Below are 12,583 nucleotides of genomic sequence, written 5' to 3' on the forward strand. Positions count from 1 at the left end.
AGTTGTATCTCATTAAGGTAAGGTTTCCAGTGAATAATAATATACATTCTAGCCAGATTAAACCCACTAATAAAATTCAAATTTGAGGCAGTAGACAATTTTACTGAAATGAGAAATGCTTTCAGAATAAAAGTCAGATCATTGAAAGCAATATTTAATTTTGTAGGGTGTGGAATAAAAATTGAGAATGAAGAATGAAAAAAAGAATGGATAGAGAAAAATGGCTTTATTTTCTATTTGAAGTTTTGTATATTACATTTAGATTTAGATCTGGGAAAATTAACTAGAACTACTCTGGTCTGTATTATATCAAAGCATGAATTATAGTTGTTGTAAATATCAAAGGGCTAATATCAGCAATAATTATATTTCTTTGCCAAAATTAAAACATTACTATGTTAATGTTTTTCTTTCTGTTATTTATTTATTCATTCATTCATTTATTATTGAAGTATAGTTGAGTTACAATGTTGTGTTAGTTTCAGGTGTACAGCAAAGTGATTCAGATATATATATGTATATAGGTGTGTATACATATATATATATCATAAAGATGTCTGTATTCCTTATACAAGTAACCTCAACTCTAAAAATTATTCTAAAAGTGAAATGAGGTGGTCTAAGTTTTATAATGGAAGATAATGTGTCATTTATAATAATAAAAATTCAGAAATATCAAAAATGCCAAGTAATAAGATGTTCATGCAAATCGGTCTACTACAATTAATAGCAAAATATGCTGTAAGTTAAACACTAATTAATAACATAAGGACATAGATGGTGAAGAATTTTTATGACATGTTAAATGAGAAAAACAAAAAAAATTGTAATATCCCTGCTCGTTTATACAGATATCTTAATATAACTTTAAAATCACAAAGGGAACATATGAAAACAGTAGAAACTTTCTTTTCAGTATGTATTTTGAAATAATTATTAGAAAATGTAACATTAAAAATCAAGTATAAAACCCACAGCATGATATTATTCATCATCTAAACACTTGTTCAGAAAAAGAAGATGAGGTTTGAGGATAATTTTATTATTTATCCAGTGTAATTAATTTGTATCAGTGGAACCAACATGCTAACATAATATAGAATCTTGTACTATAAGTGTTTACCTGCTGTAAAGAATCCACAGATATCCAAATCTTGGGCCTGGCCCTCCTTATCAATTTTCACTTCATATACTCTGCTAGGAAAGAGCTTGTTCTGTTCATGTTTGTGATACAATATTTCACCGTCTTTCCTTCCTTGATGGCCATATTCTTCAAATGCTGGAGATGTACAGGCGATTACTCAGGGTCCCTCAAAGCGTGAACTGTGGGCTCTGGGCCATGTCTTGGACCTGGGACCCTGGAAATTTTGTCTTCTGACAATTACCATTGCCCAATATTTCCTTGCCATTCATTCTGGCAACAAACCTATTCTCGCATCAATCGTTCAGAAAATAATATAGAAATTCCTGTTTCAACTTTGAAGTTAATAGAATATAACTATTATATAATAGCTTATATAATAGTATTATATAATAGCTTATATAATAGTATTATATAATAAGTATATTATTCAAAATTATATGAGAAATTAGTAATACATTTGTCATCATATGTACTTTTTCTAATTATATTTTAAGATTAAATTAATAGATTAAAACCCTATTTGAATTACCCTCGCTGTTAAATTCCTTGAATCCACTGAATTTTTAATCCAGGATTATTATTTGTTCCAGCAATAAAAGATTTATGTTTTGTCCATCTAGCTAAGCATATTTCTTTTCTTTACAGTCTGAGAAATGTGTTCTTTTCAGATTTCAGATCTTTTCCTCTCCCCTGAATATTGCTCTGCTGATTTCCCTAAACGCCTCAACTTTCACTATTTCTGGAATTTGGAAAGAAAACAGTCTTTCTATGTTTCTACGTGTGTCCTTCCTGATGGGTTCCTGAGTCTTCTTTCCTTCTGTTGTCTTAGGGATTTAGTTCATTTTAAGAGAGAGACAAAGCCACAGCAACTAGCACTAAGGCAGTTCAAAGCTTCAGCCATGTAAATATTCTTGAAAAATTCTATGGCAGAAATCTAATGTTATTTATGACATTAAGTTCACATAGAGAAAATTAAATGGGCAGATTTAAATTCAGAAGACTGCTATGTCACTTGAGTAAGACACTCTTACCCTTCATGTCCTTCCCTGGGCCATTCCTTAGCGTTTTGTTATGGGAAATTAAGTGCTGTAATAGACATCAATAACTCTATAAGTGGTAAACGGCACTTGAATTACATTGCTCCTACACTGGCACTATGTATATACACTCAAAAAATTCCACTTTTTTATCTAAAACATGAGGATGAGGGCCAGTGTTAGAGGATGAATGATAAATGGTAATATATTAAGAAATAATAAATAAAATGCTATTGACTAGCTATAACCAAAGAATGCACTTGTTGCATTTTATAGTTATTTGGATTTAACTTGAAGATAAGAAACTGAAGATAGGCCTAATTTCATTAGACTTGAATAGTTACTCCTAGCCCTCCAAAAATGTTTGAATTCAAACAGCTGCTATTTATTGAGCACTTAAATTGTGTTAAGTCCTGTCCAGTTAACTCCAAGTGTATTATTTTATTTGTCGGTCAAATACTTTGATCTGGTTAAAACATAATCTCCATTAAAAATGGACATTCTGAGGGCAAAAAAGTTTATATAACTGGTCCAGATATACACAATTAAGTGATAGATCCTAGCTTGCCTTAAACTTGATAACCGGACCCCCATACCCATACTTTTAAGTACTACATCACAATTTAAAATCCTCTCTGAATATGCAAAAATATGAATTATAAATCTCACCATGTCAGTACATTGAAAATTCTGGTAATGGCAATCTCCTATTCTCTATGGAGAAAAGTCCAGTAAATAGCTGGCCAAAATGTGAAATATATTTGTAAGTCTTACTTCTATGTCTAAGAGAGAGGAAGTTGCAACTCTGGAAGACAAGGTAAAGAATTTTCCTCACTGATTCTCGAGAACTGTCTTCAACATGGCATAAAGGTAAAAATAAATAAAGAAGAAAAATTTCCTCCCTGACTTCTAGGTGGAATTTAAAGAGGTTTCCCTGAGAGGTCAGGAATCTGACGAATTGCCTCTCAGTTCCCCTCAGGGTTTGAAAACTTCCCATCATTACGATTTTCCAAGACATAGTTATCTGTGGTTTGACTTGCTCAAGTGTTTGTAAAATTTTATGTCCCAAATCAATTAGTGTTTTTTGTAATTTTTAAATTTTTTTAACCTCTCCTGGGCTTCTATTTGAAGATGCTTCAATTTCCCTTCATATTCAGAAATAGAATACTGTGTATACTGGGACGGAATATAGTGCCTTTGCAGAATTGGGGTGAGATGCCTGCGTACCTACTAAATGCAAAAGATGAGTTATGGGATAAGGTACAGCATCAGTCCATAAAGATATGTACTGTTTGGGGATTAGAGCAGCAGTTATGCTTATTAAAGAATAACAATTTTTATGTATAAATGTGCAAAAATATATACATTAATCCAAAATATGCCTGATCTTAATGTGCCATAACTGTAAAATTAAAAGCACAATTTACAGAGATTAAAGGAATTTTTCTTTTTTCTTTTCCTTTTTTTTGAAAAGAAAGATTGACAGGTTTGTTTATTCTGATGGAATGTAGCATTGCGATTGAAGCTTGGGGAAAAATCTGAACTTAGCTCATGAGGTCCCTGAAGATAGTCCACATCAAGGAGATTGCCAATCAATACACTCGTGTAGTCTACCTATTTTTATGTTTATTAACACCCCACAGAAAGAAGTAGTATTTTTTTTTCTTTGAGAACTTTTATTGAGATACAATTGACATCAATAAACTGCATGTATTTAAAATGTACAATTTGATACTTTTTTCTTATTAGTAACGTATCTATGGCAATCCCAATCTCCCAATTCATTCCCCCCCAACCCTCCCTGCTTTCCCCACTTGGTGTCCAAATGTCTGTTCTCTACATCTGTGTCTCTGTTTCTGCCTTGCAAACCGGTTGATTTGTACCATTTTTCTACAGTCCTCATATGTGTTAATATACAACATTTGTTTTTCTCTTTCTGACTCACTTCACTCTGTATGACAGTCTCTAGGTCCATCCATGTCTCTAAACATGTCCCAGTTTCATTGCCTTTTACAGCTGAGTAATATTCCATTGCATATGTGTACCACACCTTTTTCATCCATTCATCTCTTGATGGACATTTAGCTTGCTTCCATGTCCTGGCTATTGTAAATAGTGCTGCAATGAACACTGGAGTGCATGTGACTTTTTTTGTAATTGTTGTTTTTAATTTTTTACTTTTTATTTATACAATAAACTGCATATATCTAGAGTGTACAATTTGGTATCCCAATCTCCCAGTTCATCCCCCCCAACCCTCCCCGCTTTCCCCACTTGGGGTCCATATGTTTGTTCTCTACACCTGTGTCTCTATTTCTGCCTTGCAAATCGGTTGATTTGTACCATTTTTCTGTAGTCCACATATATGTGTTAATGTACGATATTTGTTTTTCTCTTTCTGACTCACTTCACTCTGTATGACAGTCTCTAGGTCCATCCATGTCTCTACAAATGTCCCAGTTTCATTGCTCTTTACAGCTGAGTAATATTCCATTGTATATATGTACCACATCTTTTTTATGCATTCACCTGTTGATGGACATTTAGATTGCTTCCATGTCCTGGCTATTGTAAATAGTGCTGCAATGAACATTGGAGTGCATGTGTCTTTTTGAATTATGGTGTTCTCTGGGTATATGCCCAGTAGTGAGATTGCTGGGTCATATGGTAACTCTGTTTTCAGTTGTGCAAGGAACCTCCATACTGTTCTCTATAGTGGCTGTATCAATTTACATTCCCACCAGCAGTGCAAGAGCGTTCCCTTTTCTCCACACCCTCTCCAGCATTTACTGTTTGTAGATTGTCTGATGATGCCCATTCTGACTGGTGTGAGGTGATACCTCATTGTCGTTTTGATTTGCATTTCTCTAATAATTAGTGATGTTGAGTAGATTTTCATGTATCTCTTGGCCATCCATATGTCTTCTTTGAAGAAATGCCTATTTAGGTCTTCTGCCCATTTTTTGATTGGGTTGTTTGTTTTTTCTGATATTGAGCTGGATGAACTACTTATATATTTTGGAGATTAGTCCTTTGTCTGTTGATTCGTTTGCAAATATTTTCTCCCATTCTGAGGGTTGTCTTTTCATCCTGCTTATAGTTTCCTTTGCTGTGCAGAAGCTTTGAAGTTTCATTAGGTCCACTTATTTATTTTTGTTTTTATTTCCATTACTCTAGGAAGTGGATCAAAAAAGATCTTGCTGTGATTTATGTTGAAGAGTGTTCTTCCTATGTTTTCCTCTAGGAGTTTTATATTGTCTGGCCTTCCATGTAGGTCTTTAATCCATTTTGAGTTTATTTTTGGGTATGGTGTTAAGGAGTGTTCTAATCTCATTCTTTTACATGTAGCTGTCCAGTTTTCCCAGCACCACTTATTGAAGAGGCTGTCTTTTCTCCATTGTATATCCTTGCCTCTTTTGTCATAGATTAGTTGACTGCAGTTTATCTCTGGGCTTTCTATCCTGTTCCATTGATCTATATGTGTGTTTTTGTGCCAGTACCATACTGTCTTGATCACTGTAGCCTTGTAGTATAGCCTGAAATCAGGAAGCCTGATTCCACCAACTCTGTCTTTCCTTCTCAAGATTGCTTTGGCTATTTGGGGTCTTCTGTGTTTCCATACAAATCATAAAATTTCTTGTTCTAGCTCTGTGAAAAATGCCATTGGTAATTTGATAGGGATTGCACTGAATCTGTAAATTGCTTTTGGTAATATAGTCATTTTCACAATATTGATTCTTCCAATCCAAGAACATGGAATGCCCCTCCATCTGTTTGTGTCTTCTTTGATTTCTTTAATTATTGTCTTATAGTTTCCTGAGTACAGGTCTTTTACCTCCTTGATTAGGTTTATTCCTAGGTATTTTATTCTTTTTGGTGCAATGTTGAATGGGATTGTTTCCTTAATTTCTCTCTGTGCTCTTTCATTGTTAGTATATAGAAATGCAAGAGATTTCTGTGTGTTAATTTTGTATCCTGCAACTTTACTGAATTTATTGATTAGCTCAATTAGTTTTCTGGTGGCATCTTTAGGATTTTCTATGTATAATATCATGTCATCTGCGAACAGTGACAGTTTTACTTCTTCTTTTCCAATTTGGATTCCTTTGATTTCTTTTCCTTCTCTGATTGCTATGGCAAGGACTTCCAAAACTATGTTGAATAGTAGTGGTGAGTGTGGACATCCTTGTCTTGTTTCCGATCTTAGATGGAATCCTTTCAGCTTTTCACCATTGAGAATGATGTTTGCTGTGGGTTTGCTGTATATGGCCTTTATTATGTTGAGGTAGATTCCCTCTATGCCCACCTTCTGGAGAGTTTTTATCATAAATGGGTGTTGAATTTTGTCAAAAGCTTTTTCTGCATCTGTTGAGATGATCATATGGTTTTTATCCTTCAATTTGTTAATATGGTGTATCACATTGATTGATTTGGGTATATTGAAGAATCCTTGCATTCCAGAGATAAACCCACTTGATCATGGTACATGACCTTTTAATGTGTTGTTGGATTTTGTTGGCTAGTATTTTGTTGAGGATTTTTGCATCTAAATTCATCAGTAATATTGGTCTGTAATTTTCTTTTTTTGTAGTATCTTTGTCTGGTTTTGGTATCAGGGTGATGGTGGCTTCATAAAATGAGTTTGGGAGTGTTCCTTCCTCTGTAGTTTTTCAGAAGAGCTTGAGAAGGATGGGTGTTAGCTATTCTCTAAATGTTTGATAAAATTCACCTGTGAATCCATCTGGTCCTGGACTTTTGTTTGTTGGGAGATTTTTAATCACATTTTCAATTTCATGACTTGTGATTGGTCTGTTCATATTTTCTATTTCTTCCTGATTCAGTCTTGGAAGGTTATACCTATCTAAGAATCTGTCCATTTCATCCAGGTTATCCATTTCATTGGCATATAGTTGCTTGTAGTAGTCTCTTATGGTGCTTTCTATTTCTGTGGTGTCCGTTGTAACTTCTCCTGTTTCCTTTCCTATTTTATTGATTTGAGTCCTCTCCATCTTTTTCTTGATGAGTCCTGCTAGAGGTTTATCAATTTTATTTATCTTCTCAAAGAACCAGCTTTTAGTTTTATTGATTTTTGCTATTGTTTTCTTTGTTTCTATTTCATTCATTTCTGCTCTGATCTTTATGATTTCTCTCCATCTACAAACTTGGGGTTTTGTTTGCTCTTCTTTCTCTAGTTTCTTTAGGTGTGAGGTTAGATGGTTTATTTGGGATTTTTCTTGTTTCTTGAGGTGGGATTGTATTGCTATAAACTTCCCTTTTAGAACTGCTTTTCCCTCATCCCATACGTTTTGGAGCGTTGTGTTTTCATTGTCATTTGTCTCTAGGTATTTTTTGATTTCCTCTTTGATTTCTTCAGTGATATCTTGGTTATTTAGTAGTGTTTTGTTTAGCCTCCATGTGTTTGTGTTTTTTATAGTTTTTTTTTTTTCCTTTAATTGATTTCTAATCTCATAATGTTGTGGTCAGAAAAGATGCTTGATACAATTTCAATTTTCTTGAATTTACCAAGGCTTGATTTATGACCCAAAATGTGATCTATGCTGGAGAATGTTTCATGTGCACTTGAGAAGAATGTGTAATCTGCTGTTTTTGGATGTAATGTCCTATAGGTATCTATTAAATCAAGCTGATTTACTGTGTCATTTAAGGCATGTGTTTCCTTATTAATTATCTGTGTGGATGCTCTGTCCATTGGTGTAAGTGGGGTGTTAAAGTCTCCCACTATTATTTTATTACTGTCAATTTCCTCTTTCATAGTTCTTAGCATTTGCCTTATGTATTGAGGTGCTCCTATATTGGGTGCATATATATTTATAATTGTTATCTCTTCTCCTTGGATTGATCCCTTGATCTTTATGTAGTGTCTTTTCTTGCCTCTTGTAACATTTTAAATTTAAAGTCTATTTTATCTGATATGAGTATTGCTACTCCAGCTTTCTTTTGATTTCCATTCGCATGGAATATCTTTTTCAATCCCTTCACTTTCAGTCTGTATGTGTCCCTAGGTCTGAAGTGGGTCTCTTGTAGACAGCACATATATGGGTCTTATTTTTGTATCCATTCAGTCAGTCTGTGTCTTTTGTTTGGTACATTTAGTCCATTTACATTCAAGGTCATTATCGATATGTATGTTCCTATTACCATTTTCTTAATTGTTTTGGTTTTGTTTCTGTAGGTCCTTTTGTTCTCTTATGTTTCCCGCTTAGAGAAGTTCCTTTAACATTTGTTGTAGGGCTGGTTTGGTGGTGCTGTATTCTCTTAGCTGTTGCTTGTCTGTAAAGCTTTTGATTTCTCCATCAAATCTGAATGAGATCCTTGCTGGGTAGAGTATTCTTGGTTGTAGGTTCTTCCCTTTCATCACTTTAAATATATCATGCCACTCCCTTCTGGCTTGCAGAGTTTCTGCTGAGAAATCAGCTGTTCACCTTATGGGAGTTCCCTTGTATGTTATTTGTCATTTTTCCCTTGTTGCTTTTAATAACTTTTCTCTGTCTTTCATTTTTGTCAGTTTGACTACTATATGTCTTGGTGTGTTTCTCCTTAGGTGCTGAGACCAGCTTGGCCACTCGAGGTGAGTGACGGGTGCCGCAAGCTTGAAGAAAACACAGACACAGACTGAAGAAAACACAGACACAGACTGAAGAGAAAGATGGGACCGGGGGGCTCAAGACCTCCAGGATCAAGAGCATCACTGATTCATCCCACATTGCTTTTATTGAATTCTTGGCATAGCCTAAGGGTCTAACACTCCCACTTTAGTCCCACAAACAAGGTTATCTTTGAAGTAAACAAACAAAGGCCTCACATGACTGGGGCAATGAACTTTGTTTGCCTCCTGGGTCCGATTTGAGCTGGGTGTAGATTTGAGCTGGGTGTGGATTTGAGCTGGGCGTGGAGAGCAAAGCAGCCCTGGGGGCAGGAGACCTCTCTCAGATGGATTAGGGGTCTGTGCCCTACCCCTGTTGGCCCCTCTGTGACTATGCCTGTCTTAGGTTGTTCCTCCCTTGAGGAATCTTACCCGTCTTTGGCTAACCAGCCATCCTCCGGGCCCAAACAGGGTGATATGAGGTGTGCAAGAGAGAAAGGGGCTGCGCCCCCAGAGAGGGTCAATATTCTGTTTCCATGGTAGCCTATGCCCCCATGGTCTCCACACCCAGCACCCTTAGCTCCTCCAGTGCTTAAGCAGGACATCCTGCATCCAGTCACTCGGCCCACATACTTTAATTACTTTTAGTAACATTTAGAAGGTTTCAGAAAGACTTCTGAATGTCTTCCCACACTTAGGTTTATCCTGCCTGGGACTCTCTGCACTTCCTGGACTTGGGCAGCTGTTTCCTTTTCCATGTTAGGGAAGTTTTCAACTATAACCTCTTCCAGTATTTTCTCGGGTCTTTTCTCTCTCTCTCTTCTCCTTCTGGGACCCCTGTAATGCGAATGTTGGTGTGTTTAACATTGTCCCAGAGGTGTCTTAGGCTTTCTTCAGTTCTTTTCATTCTTTTTTCTTTATTCTTTTCCATATCAGTGATTATCACCATTCTGTCTTCCAGGTCACTTATTCGCCCTTCTGCCTCAGTTAATCTGCTATTGGTTCCCTCTAGTGTATTTTTCATTTCCATTATTGTGTTGCATATCTCTGTTTGTTTGTTCTTTAATTCTTCTAGGTCTTTGGTAAACTTTTCCATCTTTGCATCCAGTCTTTTTTCAAAGTCCTGGATAATCTTCACTATCATCATTCTGAATTCTTTTTTTTGTAAGGGTGCCTATCTCCTCTTCATTTAGTTGTTTTTCTTGCTTTTAGCTTGTCCCTTCATGTGGTACAAAGTCTTTTGCCTTTTCATTTTCTCTATCTTCCTGTGGCTGTGGTTTTCAGTTCCACAAGATGAAATACTGCTGATACTGCTTGATACTGCTGTCTGCCCTCTTGTGGAGGAAGCTATCTAGGAGGCTCATGTGTGCTTCCTGATGGGAGGGACTGATGGTGGGTAGGGCTGGGTGGGTGGAGCTCAGTAAGACTTTAATCCAATTTGGTGGGCAGGGCTCAGTAAAACTTTAATCTGCTTGTCTGCCGGTGGGTGGGGCTGTGTTCTCACCTTGTGATTGTTTGGCCTGATGCTACTTAGCACTGGAGCTTACAGGCTCTTTAGTGGGGCTAATGGCGGACTCTGGGAGGGCTCACACCAATGAGCACTTCCCAGAACCCCTGCTGCCAGTGCCACTGTCTCCTCGGTGAGCCACAGCTGCCCCCCACCTCTGCAGGCAACCCTCCAACACCAGCAGGTTGGTCTGGTTCAGTCTCTTATGGGGTCACTGCTCCTTCCCTCTGGGTCCTGGTGAGCACACTATTTTTTGTGTGTGCCCCAAGAGTGGAGTCTCTGTTTCCCCCAGTCCTGTGGAGGTCCTGCAATCAAATCCCGCTGGCTTTCAGAGTCTGATTCTCTGGGGATTCCTCCTCCCGTTGTTGGACTCCCAGATTGGGAAGCCTGACGTGGAGCTCAGAACCCTCATGGTAGTGGGTGGACTTCTGTGGTATAACTGTTCTCCAGCGTGTGAGTCACCCACCCAGCATTTATGGGATTTGATTTTAATGGGATTGTGCCCCTCCTACTGTCTGATTGTGATTTCTCCCTTGTCTCTGGATGTGGGGTGTGTTTTTTGGTGAGTTCCCGTGTCTTTCTGTCAATGATTGTTCAGCAGTTAGTTGTAATTCCGGTGTTCTTGCAAGAAGGAGTGAGCGCACGTCCTCCTACTCTGCCATCTTGAACTGTCTCCCCAAGAAGCAGTGTTGAAGTGATTCGCTGGAAAAGTAAATGTACATAGTTGCCTAGACTTCATTTGCATATGGTATTTAGGGACAAGTGATATTTCTGTTTCACTGAAATTTTAGATGATTTTTGTGACATGGAAGAACCATCTGATATGGACCACACTCCTGGAGGGGATAATATTTTAAAATTATGACCCAACAGCAGCACTCCAGCAATTAACCCTAGAATCCTGGTTCCTACTTCAGACCACACTTAGAAACTTCTGTTTTATTCCAAGACCTGCTTTGCTTAATCCTTTATTATTAGTTCCCGTTAGAAGAAGCAAGCGGGATAAGAAATAATAGTGTGAAGGTGGGGTGGGGCAGATAACGTAACAGGCATGTTATTTGTGCAAAAATGGGGTGAATTCAGAAAAACTTTACAAATCAGAACAGAGAGAGAAAGACAGAGACAGAGACAGGTGTAAAGCTTGTGTGAAATGAGGGGATGAGGCAGAAGGGAGAAAAGTGACTATATGTCCTTCCAGAATTTATCCAGTAGCCCATGCTTCCTGATAGATTAAAATTCCACCCTTCATATATATACAATGGAATATTATTCAGCTATAAAAAGGAATGCATTGGAGCTATATGTAATGAGGTGGATAGACCTAGAGTCTCTCGTACAGAGTGAAGTAAGTCAGAAAGAGGAAAACAAATAATGTATGCTAACTCATATATACAGAATCTAAAAAAAAATTTAAAAAAATGGTACTGATGAACCCAGTGACAGGGCAAGAATAAGGATGCAGATGCAGAGAATGGACTGGAGGACACAGGGTTGGGGGTGCTGGTGGTGAAGGGGAAGCTGTGACGAAGTGAGAGAGTAGCATAGACATATATATACTGCCAGCTGTAAACCAGATAGCTAGTGGGAATTTGCTGTATAACAAAGGGCGATCAACTCGATGATGGGTGATGCCTTGGAGGGCTGGGACGGGGAGGGTGGGGGGGAGTTGTGGGAGGGAGGGGATATGGGGATATGTGTATAAATACAGCTGATTCACTTTGGTGTACCTCATAAGCTGGTACAAGAGTGTAAAGCAATTATATCCCAATAAAGAGCTTAAAAAAAATTCCACCCTTATCATGAATTAAATTATACAATTTATACTAAATCTACAATATATAGAGGGCTCAATTCTGGGCCATTTTTTCTGTTCTTTAGAATTCTTTATTAAGGGGAACATAGCAAAAAGTTTACAAACCAAAGCTTTATGATATATTTAGTAAATCTAGTTCCCTATCTCTTTTCTTCTCTTTTTCTGTCACCAAGTTTATTCAAAGACAGGCATGCACGCGTATACATTTTAGAATTGTTATGGCAATTTCCACAAAAATATGGTTTGCCATTGGGGTGGGGGTTCTTACTAATTGATCACAGAGTAGATGTCTCTAAAGTCAGGATCTCGCTTAGGAGTGTAGAACCAACCACAGTATTTTTTACAGGACCCATAATTATATAAACAGCTTGGTGTCAAAAATTAATAATAAAAATCAATGAGACCAAAAATTATATGACAAAACTCATTAGTCAGTGTGAGATATAGTGATTTATGGATGGAGATTTAGAATCACAGG

This window comes from Hippopotamus amphibius, chromosome 9 (genome assembly GCF_030028045.1).
Source record: "Hippopotamus amphibius kiboko isolate mHipAmp2 chromosome 9, mHipAmp2.hap2, whole genome shotgun sequence".
Lineage (NCBI taxonomy): Eukaryota > Metazoa > Chordata > Mammalia > Artiodactyla > Hippopotamidae > Hippopotamus > Hippopotamus amphibius.